The 12,113-nt window shown below is 39.1% G+C and overlaps 1 protein-coding gene across 1 annotated transcript in view; it reads right to left on the bottom strand.

The window, feature by feature from the left end:
- The window catches only part of PTPRR (protein tyrosine phosphatase receptor type R), a 361,573-nt gene that overhangs the window by 242,882 nt on the left and 106,578 nt on the right, over window positions 1-12,113 (bottom strand). The window lies entirely within an intron of this gene.

A 12,113-nucleotide genomic window follows, 5' to 3' on the forward strand; every position in this document is an offset into this window, starting at 1 on the left:
ATTAACTGCTCATAGGTAGGATGAGCTAACATAATAAAAACAACCATCCCACCCAAATTTATGTATTTATTTAGTGCCATACCCATCAGGTTTCCAAAAAATCTTTTAGAAAAAACCATAACAAAGTTCATTTGGAAGAACAAAAGATCAAGGATATCCAGGGAAATCCTGAAAAAACAATACAAAGGAAGGAGGACTTGCAGTCCCAGATCTCAAACTATACTATAAAGCAGTGGCCATCAAAACAAGTTGGTACTGGCTAAAAGACAAAAGGGAAGATCAGTGGAACACACTTGGGGTAAATGACCTCAGCAAGACAGTCTATGATAAACTCAAAGATCCCAGCTTTGGGGACCAAAATCCCTATTTGATAAAAACTGCTGGGAAAATTGAAAGACAGTGTGGGAGAGATTAGGCTTGGATCAACACCTCACACCCTACACCAAGATAAACTCAGAATGGGTGAATGACCTGAACATAAAGAAGGAAACTATAAGTAAATTATGTGAACACAGAATAGTATACATGTCAGACCTTTGGGAAGGGAAACATTTTAAAACCAAGCAAGACAGAAAGAGTCACAAAATGTAAAATAAATAATTTTGACTACATCAAATTAAAAAGTTTTTGTACAAATGAAACCAATGCATCCAAATCAGAAGGGAAATAACAACCTGGGAAACAATCTTCATAACAAAAACCTCTGACAAAGGTCTAATTATTCAAATTTACAAAGAGCTAAATCAATTGTACAAAAAGTCAAGCCATTCTCCAATTGATAAATGGACAGGACATGAATAGGCAATTCTCAGTCAAAGAGATCAAAACCATTAATAAGCACATGAAGAAGTGTTCTAAATCTCTTATAATCAGAGAAATGCAAATCAAAACAACTCTGAGGTATCACCTCATGCCTAGCAGATTGGCTAACATGACAGCAAAGGAAAGTAATGAATGTTGGAGAGGATGTGGCAAAGTTGGGACACTAATTCATTGCTGGTGGAGTTCTGAACTGATCCAACCATTCTGGAGGGCAATTTGGAACTATGCCCAAAGGGTGCTAAACGACTGTCTGCCTTTTGATCCAGCCATAGCACTGCTGGGTCTGTACCCCAAAGAGATAATAAGGAAAAATACATGTACAAGAATATTCATAGCTGCACTCTTTGTGGTGGCAAAAAACTGGAAAATGAGGGGATGCTCTTCGATTGGGGAATGGCTGAACAAATTGTGGTATATGTTGGTGATGGAATACTATTGTGCTCAAATGAATAATAAAGTGGAGGAATTCCATGTAAACTGGAACGACCTCCAGGAAGTGATGCAGAGTGAGAGGAGCAGAACCAGGAGGACATTGTACACAGAGACTGATACCCTGTGGTACAATCGAACGTAATGGACTTCTCCATTAGTGGCAATGCAGTGATCCTGAACAACTTGGAGGAATCTACAAGAAAAACCACTATCCACATCCAGAGGAAACACTGTGGGAGTAGAAACACCAAAGAAAAACAATTGCTTGATTGCATGGGTCAAGGGGGATTTGGCTGGGGATGTAGACTCTGAATGAACATCCTAGTGCAAATACCAACAATATGGAAATGAATTCTGATCAAAAACACATGTAATAATACCCAGTGGAATTGCACCTTGGCTATGGGAAGGGAGAGGGAGGAGAAGGGGAGGAAAGAATAGAAAATGATTTTTGTAACCAGGGAATAATGTTAAAAAATGACCAAATTAATTTAAAAAAATAAAAGACACTGTCTTGTGTTCTTTAATTTTCTCTGTGGGGGGCATCTAGGTGGATAAATGGTCAGACATGGAGATTGAAGATCCTAAGTTCAAATTTGACTACAGATACTTTCTCACTTGTGTATCCCTAGGTAAGTCCCTTAAGCCCAGTTGCCTAACTCTTATCACTCTTCTGCCTTGGAACTGATACTTAATTCTAATATAGAAGGAAAGGATTTAAAACTTATTTCTCCTTCTGCCTTAGTCATCTTGGAGATAGTGCTTGACAAAGACAGGAAAACCAGGTAAATCACATTCCTATCTCTGACACATACCAGCTTTTCAGGTCTCTTAGCCTCTCAAAGTCCATTTCCTCACCTATAAAGTGGAGATAATGGGTTATTTACCTCCCATGATTATTGTGAGACAGATGAAATCCTGGAAGTCTTCTGTAACCTTTAGAGCATCTTATGAATATCAGTTATCATTATTATTTAAAATTGTTCCACCAGTTGAGAAAGAAAGGATATAGAGTGCCAGCCTTACAGTCACAAAAATCTGATTTTCATATTTACTAACCTATGACCTTTATCAAATTCCTCACTTTTCTGTGCTTCAGGCCACTCCCTAGGAATACTAGATCATAAAGGGTAGAGATCTGGATGTCTTAGCTGTTGGAATTCTCTTGTCTAACTCAAATAGAAATGGGGACCACTAATCCATATTATGAACCCTGTAAGCTACATATTGATTGGAAAACAAACAAAAAACCCAACTACATATTAACATTATGTTCTACTGTATTTTTATTGTAATCTGTTAAATATTCCCCAATCATATTTCAATCAGACCCCATGAAGTCCATTTGGTTTTTAAAGAAAAACATGTTTGTTCTCTCTATGAGTCAGTTTTTCAAATAATGGCTAAAATTAGAATGGGGCTTATATCCAGGGGATTGAATTTTGAGAGGACCAAATTTAAACTGGGACTCTTTATGTCACCTTTTACTAATGCCCTAGCTGAGCCCTCATGTCTATCTGTATCCAAGGGTCTCTGTATGACACTTCTGCTGGACGGCATCCTCAAATATTCCTCCATTTAATTCAAAAGTTACCCTTAATATGATCTTGGTCTGTGGACTACATCTTGAGGACAATTAGAGATTCTCCTTCCTACCATTTTAAAGAGGAAAAGATTTATAGTAAGAAGACCTGGGCTTGAATCCCAGACTGCCCCTTGTTTACTAGTCAGGTCACTTGAGGCAAATCATTCTACCAATCTCAGTTTTCTCATCACTAAAATGAGAGGATTAGACTATAGGATCTGGAAGGTCTCTTCCAGCTCTAAATCTGTGACCCACTTTTCCCAAATTCACCTCAGACTTTCTTAAGAAGCCATCAGCCCAGGTATTAGGAAGATTAATCCTTGAAAGATAAAGATTATGAGAGACTGTCTTTTTCATCCCTTTGCCAGTGGTTTTCATTACCTTGAAATTTTTGTTCTCAGGGATTCAGATTTTCAATTCAGTTGAATTCAATAAACATTTATTAAGCACCTCACATATGCCAGGCACTAGGCTAAGTCCTGGGGATACAAAAAACAACAAAACAAAAGAAAGTCCCTGGTCTGGAGGAATTTACAATTTAAGAGAGGAGACAACTTGTAAATGAATATATTCAAAGCAAGTTATCTGCAGTATAAATAGGAAATAAGAAAGCATTGGAATTAAGAACAGTTGGAGAAGGCTTCCTGTAGGAGATGAGATTTTATTTGGGACTTGAAGAAAGCCAGGGAGGTCAGTACTCACAGCAGGGGAGGGAGAGCTTTCCAGATATGGGGAGGGGAGCAGGCAGAGAAAATGTCCCAAAGCAAGAGATGGAGTGTCTTGTTTATTGGATGGCCAGGATGGGCCAGTGTCCCAGGATCAAAGACTATTTGTTGGAGAGAAGAGTGTAAGAAGCCTGGAAAAGTAAGAAAGGGCTAAGTTATGAAGGACTTTGAATGCAATCTATAACTTAGTTTCTCCATCTGTAAAATAGGGATAATAATGGTATTTCTCTCACAGGATTCTTGTGAGGATCAGATCAAATAAAATGACATATATAAAGAACCTCACAAAAAAAAAAAGCAATTCTAGCTTCTCTTTCTTTCTTTCTTTCTTTCTTTCTTTCTTTCTTTCTTTCTTTCTTTCTTTCTTTCTTTCTTTCTTCCTTCCTTCCTTCCTTTCTTTTCTTTGTTTGTTTATTTTCTTTTTTCTAAAGGAGACAGAAGAAAGGAGGAGGAGAAAGAGGTGGTGGTGAGGTGGAGGAGGTGAAGGAGGAAGAGGAGGAAGAGGGGAAGTAGGAGGAAGGAAGGAAGGAAGGAAGGAAGGAAGGAAGGAAGGAAGGAAGGAAGGAAGGAAGGAAGGAAGGAAGGAAGGAAGGAAGGAAGGAAGGAAGGAAGGAAGGAAGGAAGGAAGGAAGGTGGTCTGGGGCTCTGGGAAGTTAAATGATTTGCCCAGGTTGGCACAGCTCATATATATCAGAAGCAACAGCATTAGCTCTCCAGGCTTCTAGATGACAAGGACTTCATTCTATCTGCTTTGACAATATGCCACTATTCTAAATCGGAATGAGAATTCAGCTTCACCAGGAATGACAGCAGGAAGATGTCTGGCATGACAACTCCCTTAGCAAGAAGGGGCCTATCCCACTGGTATACCACAAAGGAGAAGCAGCCAAGCTCTCACACATCTAAACCTTTTAAGGACATGGGCTTTCTCCCTTTCATGAAACATTAACATTGATTTGCTGACCACAATGGACTCCTTGTGAAAGTCATGGCTATCTTAAGTGCTTTAAGGGGGAGGGAAAGAGAAATCCATGGGCCCACTGGTTTTAACTCCCTGAAGATCACATCTGTCTGTTGCCTTATGATCTTCTGTAATAATATCAGAGGGCTTTTAGGAAAGATGGAGATGATTTCCCCAACACACATCTCCCCTCTGAGTTAACTTCATTCACTATTAATGAAGGCAAAGGAACAGGCTTTTCTTTACTTTGCAAACCATTTTCACTATGCTCAGTAGGAAGTAGGAGGAACAGATTGCCTTATTTGTCTGTCAAGGAGGAAAACACAGACATCTTCAAAGTGGATAAGTGCTATTCTGAAATATGTCCCCCTCACAGAGAAAGCTCATGCTAAAAGGTTTCTATATTATATTATCTTCAGAGATACATTTCTATTGTCAGAAAGCCTGAACTAGAAGAATAAACAGGCCCACAATGAGGAAAGAATCCTTTCTTAACACATTGATTCTCGTTCATTTTAGAACCATCAAATGAATAGGAGGAGGTCCCTGTATATATGCCATGATGGCTCCCAGTAATAATGGTAATAAATTATAGCAGGCAATCCCAAAGTAATTTAAGGCTGGTGAAGCATTTTACATATGTTCTCTCATGGAGTTCTCATAGCAATTCTGGGGGATAAGGGCTATTATTATCTCAATTTTACAGGTGAGGAAACTGAGGCCAAGAGATGTTAAGAGATTTGTCAAGAATTACCCAGCAGGGGTTTGTACCCCAAAGAGATAATAAGGAAAAAGACTTGTACAAGAATATTCATAGCTGCACTCTTTGTGGTGGCAAAGAATTAGAAAATGAGGGGATGCCCATCAATTGGGGAATGGCTGAGCAAACTGTAGTATATGTTGGTGATGGAATACTATTGTGCTCAAAGGAATAATGAACTGGAGGAATTCCATGGAGACTGGAACAACCTCCAGGAAGTGATGCAGAGCGAGAGGAGCAGAACCAGGAGAACATTGTACACAGAGACTAATACACTGTGGTACAATCAAATGTAATGGACTTCTCCATTAGTGGCAATGCAGTGATCCTGAACAATCTGCAGGGATCTAAAAAATACTATCCACAAGCAGAGGACAAACTGTGGGAGTAAAAACACCGACGAAAAGCAACTGCTTGAATACAGGGGCTGAGAGGAAATGACTGAGGAGAGACTCTAAATGAACACTCTAGTGCAAATACCAACAACATAGCAATGGGTTCCAATCAAGAACACATGTGAAACCCAGTGGAATCGTGCGTCGGCTGGGGTGGGGGGGAGGAAAAGAAAGTGATCTTTGTCTCTAATGAATAATGCTTGGAAATGATCAAATAAAAATTATTTAAAAAAAAAAGAATTACCCAGCAGAATTGAACTTAGATCTTCCTGACTCCAGAATCAATGCTCTGTTCCCTGGCCAATTAGTCTTCACAGTCTCATGCTGTGGGTCCCTATCTTGTTCTTGAATAGAGATGATGTTTTTTCTAAAGGTCAAACCTTTATGCAAGTATTAGGTCTAGAACAGGGCTTTTCCTTCAGGGTGTTGAATTTTTAGAGTTAAATTTAAACTGAGGCTTTGGATCTCCCCTCCACTCTGGTGTTCCAGGGGCATCATGCCCACATCAAGTCTTCTCAAACAAGGTGGTGTTAACTCCTTCACACCATACCAGCCACAGAAGCACTGAATTTGTGCCAGCATCCCTCAAATCCCTTCTTCTGCTTAGACAGTAGCTGTACTCAGTATGCCCCTATGGGTACCCACATATCCCTCAAAGCCCTTTTCATGGCATTTACTCATGTGATGGTTTAGACTCCTTTCTCTAAGCTCCCAATTCCTTTGTTACTGTTTCTCCTCTCTCCAAAGCTACATGAATATTTATGAAAGAGCAGTTTATCTTTGTGAACCTTTAGGAGTGGTAACAAATTATCTTTTAGAGGGTGTGTAGAAAAGTTTAGTGTAGAAAAGTTTAGTTCTGTGTAGCTTAGGTTGGTTCTTTTTTACATACTTTTCTTTCCTCCCACCTTTTTAATGGGGCAGCTAGGCAGATAGAATTGATAGTGAATAGAGCACTGGGCTTGGAATTAGGAAGGTCTGAGTTCATATCTGAACTTGGATATTTACTTGTTATATGGCCCTGGGTAAGTCACTTAACCCTGTTTGCCTCAGTTTTCTTATGTGTAAAATGAACTAGAGAAGGAAATGTCAAATGATTCAAGTATATTTGCCAAGAAAACCCCAAATGGGGTCCTGAGGAGCTGGATGCAATCAAACAATAATCTTTTTAGCGGGAAAGTGAAGATTTCTTATTATCTCTTTATCTCTATTATCTCTCTTACCTTCTGTCTGAAAATTGATATGAACTAGGCAGAAGAGTGGTAAGGGTTAGGCAATTGGGGCTAATTGTCTTGCCCAGGGTCATGCAGCTAGAAAGTGCTTAGAGACAGGTTTGATCCCAGGACCTCCTAACTCCAAGCTTGGCACTCTATCCATTGAATCACCTAGCTGCCTGTCTTACTGCTTTAAAACAAACAAATAAACAACTCTTATATTCCATCTTGGAATCAATGCTGTGTGTTTGGTTCCAAGGAAAAATGATAGTAAGGATTAGCCAATGGGAGTTAAATGATGTGCCCAGGATCACACAGCTAGGAAGTATATTAGGATAGATTTGAACCCAGGATCTCCCATCTTTAGGATGGATTCTTGATCGATTGAGCCATCTAGCCTCATTATTTCTTAATTAGAATTTTAGTGGTTCAGTGGACCAAATACTAGTGTTATAGTTAGGAAGAACCTAAGTTCAAATTCTCCTTCAATTGTTTACTAATTCTATAGTGCTGGGCAAATCATTTAACCTTAATTATCTCATCTGTAAAATGAAGATAATTAATAACACTTTCCACCTAGGGTTGTTGTGAGGATCAAATGAGGCATATAAAGCATTTTGGAAATAGAGCACTATGCAAATGCTCACTATGGGCAGAGCATATGTAGTCCACCCAGAAAGAAGAACATTTCTGGTTGACAAAAAGTAAGTCTGAGATATTAAAACAGGTGAATTAATACCATTCAAAGTACTCAGGTGTATAGTGCAAACATCAACAACATGGAAATAGGTTTTGATCAGGGACACATGTAAAACCCAATGGAATTGCGCATTGGCTACAGGAAGGGAGAGGGGGAGGGGAGGGATGACGGAAAGAATATGATTCTTGAAACCAAGAAATAATGTTCTAAATTGACTAATTAAATAAAAATTTCAAAAAATAAAGTAAAATGTGAACTTTTTGAGGACAAACAAACAAAGTACTCAGGTGTACTTGAGTAATGAAATACATGGGTGTGTTTTGAATTTTTCCCAGAGACACCTGGCCTCTACTTCTTAAGAAAGAAGCTGAGAAAACCAAGAGTTTTAAATAGATATAACGTAAAACTGGGCTCTCCTTTTCAGTAGAAACTTTCCTTTCCTTTCGAAAATGGAACTTGGATCGCCGCCTTCTGATTGCCTACTTCTCATCTTCCAAATAAGTCATTATTTACATCCCACTTAAAAAAAACATCACTTTCATTTACCCATATCCACTATTAATGTGGTTCTAAAATAAACCACCAGACTAATGCTGAAGCAAAAATGAGGCTATAAAAATTGCGTCTAACAAGTGTATACTGATTTCTGAGAAAAGCACCAAAAAGAGGAAACTGATTTGGGAGAAGCTTGAAGTAGTTTCTGCATGAAAACACATTACACGTGTAATCCTGCTGTCTGGGCATCTTCAGGGCATGCTAAGAGATAGTTACAGTTTCCGAGATGATTGTGTCCTGGTCCCTGGTTCTACACTATTTATTAAGCAACTAGTCTGGCACTGTGCTCAACTCTGAGGGCACAAAGAAAGGGGGGAAATAGTCTGTTTTCTCAAAAAGTTCACACTCTAACTTGGTAGACACCTAGGAACAGAAAAGCTGCATGTAGGGTATGTTAGCATTAGCACTATCAGTGAGAGGGTCAGGGATTTTTGCTGAGATTGGAAGGAAGCCAGGAGACAAAGACAGAGGAAGAGTGGGCATAGGGGCAGCCAGTGAAAATTCTCTCAGATCTTTCTTGTTCAATGAACTGGGCCATCTGCCCAGGGGAGGGAAATTTCTCTCTATCTCTGTCTCTGTCTGTCTCTGTCTTTCTGTCTCTGTCTCTGTGTCTCTGTATCTCTGTGTCTCTGTGTCTCTGTGTCTCTGTGTCTCTGACTCTCTCTCTCTCTCTCTCTCTCTCTCTCTCTCTCTCTCTCTCTCTCTCTCTTCTCTCTCTCTCTCTCTCTCTCTCTCTCTCTCTCTCTCTCTCTCTCTCTCTCTCTCTCTCTCTCTCTCTCTCCCCCACCCCTCATATCTTATTTTCTGTCTCAGTAACAATTCTGAGACAACTGGGCAAGGGTTAGGCAAACAGGGTTAAGTGACTTGCCCAGGGTCACAGCTAGGAAGTGTCTGGAGTCAGATTTGAATCCAAGTCCTTGTAGCTCTATTCATTGTGCCACCTAGCTGGCCCCAAGCTACTCTCTCTTGTGGCAGGTCCTACTTGATTCAGGACCCATTCAACACCAGCAACAAGATATGTTTGCTTCTTGATGCCCATTATTCCATGTTATACCTCTTTGTCTAGTGCTGACAAGGGAGGGGGCCCCAGATCTGCTTCTCCCTCTCAGTGTCCTACTGCTCCTCAATGTACGCATCTCTGAGCAAGGCATCTTCCTGTTACTGACAAGGGCAAAGTCTCTGGCTTGCTCCTTCATGCCATGATTCTGTCATTATCTCAGGGTCTCCATTATTTGTCAGCTCTTAAATGTGTCAGCTCTTATGTGATTTCCTGTAAAGGCCACATGAATAAACAATAGGCAGCTTCTTAAGCCTTGTGTACAAATCATCGTCTTTCTTTATCTTGATTTCTGTGTTGTCTCTTACATCTGAGAAGAACTCTGGGAAATCCTGGTAAATGGAGGAAAAGAAGCTTCAGCTTTTTAACCAAGTCAATTTAAAGGTGACACAGAACCAGAGATGACATAGAAGGTTGATGGTATTCACCTTAGTGATTCATTTACATATACATTCTCATAATTATAGGTAGTCAGGAGGCACAGTGGATAAAGGATAATTTTAGACTCAGGAGCACAAATCCTGCCTCAGATACTTAGTAACTATTTGACCTTGGACACGTCACTTAACCTATCTCAGTCTCAATTTCTTCATCTAGAAAATGGGGATAACAATAGTATATTACTTATAAGGTGTTGTAAGGATCAAATGAGATAACTTGTAAAGCATTCTGTAAACCATAAAGCATTATAAATTCTAACTAGTGACAATAGCAAAACATATAAGGTTAAAAGGAGTCATTGGATAATTTCTTATTAATTAGGAAAATTATATACAAGCTCTCTCATTAAATCAATTATTTCAGGTTTCACCACAGTTTATTAAGTTATTTATTTTTTATATATACATTTTTATATTTTTATATAAAATTTTATATAAATTTAAAAAAATTTATATAATTTCATAAACTGGGGAAACCTTTTTCCCATAAAGAGTTGCTCCAATGTCTCTCTCTATCAAAACTATTAATCCCCTGGGCTTAACTTTCAATGTTACTAGCTATAGTTTGTATATTAAACAATAACTGTCATAACAAAGCAAAGGGATGAATAATAATTTACAGTATTTCACCTGTGAGAAAAATCACAGCCAGAATTGCCTATAACTATCACTTCTCATTTCTGGAATAGAGATCCTCCATTCAATGTTCTCAGGAGAGCAGTAGAACTCTTTCAAGAGTCCTCTATTTAGTATTTCTTTGTAAGATAGAAACAAAAACTTCTCTCAGGAAAGACTATTTCTCAATCCTGTTTCTCTCCAGACCTCACTTGCTTCGTCAGCCATGACAATTCCAACTCTTCCAAATAATAGTTAAATTGCCAGTTTCTCAAGATTTCCATTTGTCATTAAAGAGACAGTAACCATAAATATAAAGTCTGGGGTGAGGGCCATTGAAGTTGGCATCATTATACTTTTATGCCCAAGATGCTTGGCTTTGGTTCTTCTTATTCATTCTGCCCCTCAATTTAATTTTATTAGGTTGCTTAATCCATTCACACATAAGAATATTATTGTCAAATGTATGTTTTCTGCCATTTATTTTTCTTGAGTTAATTTTTTGTACCTCTTCTTTTTAAACTGCCACTATGGTCTAGGTGGGAACTTATAGAATTTTTTATTCCCCTGCCTAACACAAAATTTATCAGGTGGGGGATGCTTAATGTTTGTTCACTTGAATTGGGTAGCCTAACCCATTTTCTCCTTTATTTTTCATTATTCACTTATACTGAAAACTCAATTGCTACAAACTTAAATGAAGTGATATATTGTAAAGTGGCATTTTTTTAATGGGCCAACTCATGAGGGTAGTGTTTACAATAAAAATAGTTTTCAGTCATTGGTTTGAATCATTGTTTTTGCTTTTAAACACCAACCTGCTTCCTGGAATGATTCCCCTACAAGTTTATGACACATTAAGAAGGTAAAAGTCATTTAGTTGTATACAAATATTTATGAATAACAAATATGAGAGTGAGTAAGCATACTCACACTGACCTTTAACCAAGTTTGTGCACTATAGCCTCTGTCACAATAGTAACAATAATACCATAACTGATAATAAGGTGCTATTTTTGAAGACAAAGGAAGGGTAACCATGTAAAAAAACTATTCATTCCCTAGAACAGTGATGGCAAACCTATGGCACATGTACAAAAAAGGGCATGCAGAGCCCTCTCAGTGGGCACACCTGCAGTCACCCCCCAGACTTTGTTACTAGAAAGCCAGAGGGACTTGGGGTGGAACTGTTCCCCTTTCCATCTCCATGCACATGAAGACCTTCCTCATCTGCCCTGCCGCTCTGCCCAGCAGCCCAATAGGGAACACTTCCTCCTTTCCCTGTATAGGATATGGCATGGCAGGGTGTGACACTTGATCTGGGGGTGGCAGGCACAGCACTCTGTCTGGGGGATGGGGTGGGGAGGGGGGTCAAGGCCTGGCACTTGATCTCTAAAAGGTTTGCCATCACTGCTCTAGAAAAAATCAAGCCTAAGAGAAAATAATAGGTGCTAGAAGTCTAGAGAAAGAGAAATGAAACATTTACTGTCCTTGAAGAACTTACCTTCTGTCAAGGGAGACAGTAGATAGGTAGATAGATAGATAGATAGATAGATAGATAGATAGATAGATACATACATACATACATACATACATACATACATACATACATACATAGACAGACAGACAGACAGACATAGACAGACAGACAGACATAGACCCAGTAAATAGGTGGCAGGAGAGAGAGACAGACAGACAGACAGACAGAGAGAGAGAGACAGAGAGACAGAGAGACACAGAGAGACACAGAGAGACACAGAGAGACAGAGAGAGACAGAGAGACAGAGACAGAGACAGAGACAGAGACAGAGACAGAGACAGAGACAGAGACAGAGACAGAGACAGAGAGAGCAGG

The sequence above is a fragment of the Monodelphis domestica genome, chromosome 5 (assembly GCF_027887165.1).
Source record: "Monodelphis domestica isolate mMonDom1 chromosome 5, mMonDom1.pri, whole genome shotgun sequence".
Taxonomy (NCBI): Eukaryota; Metazoa; Chordata; class Mammalia; order Didelphimorphia; family Didelphidae; genus Monodelphis; species Monodelphis domestica.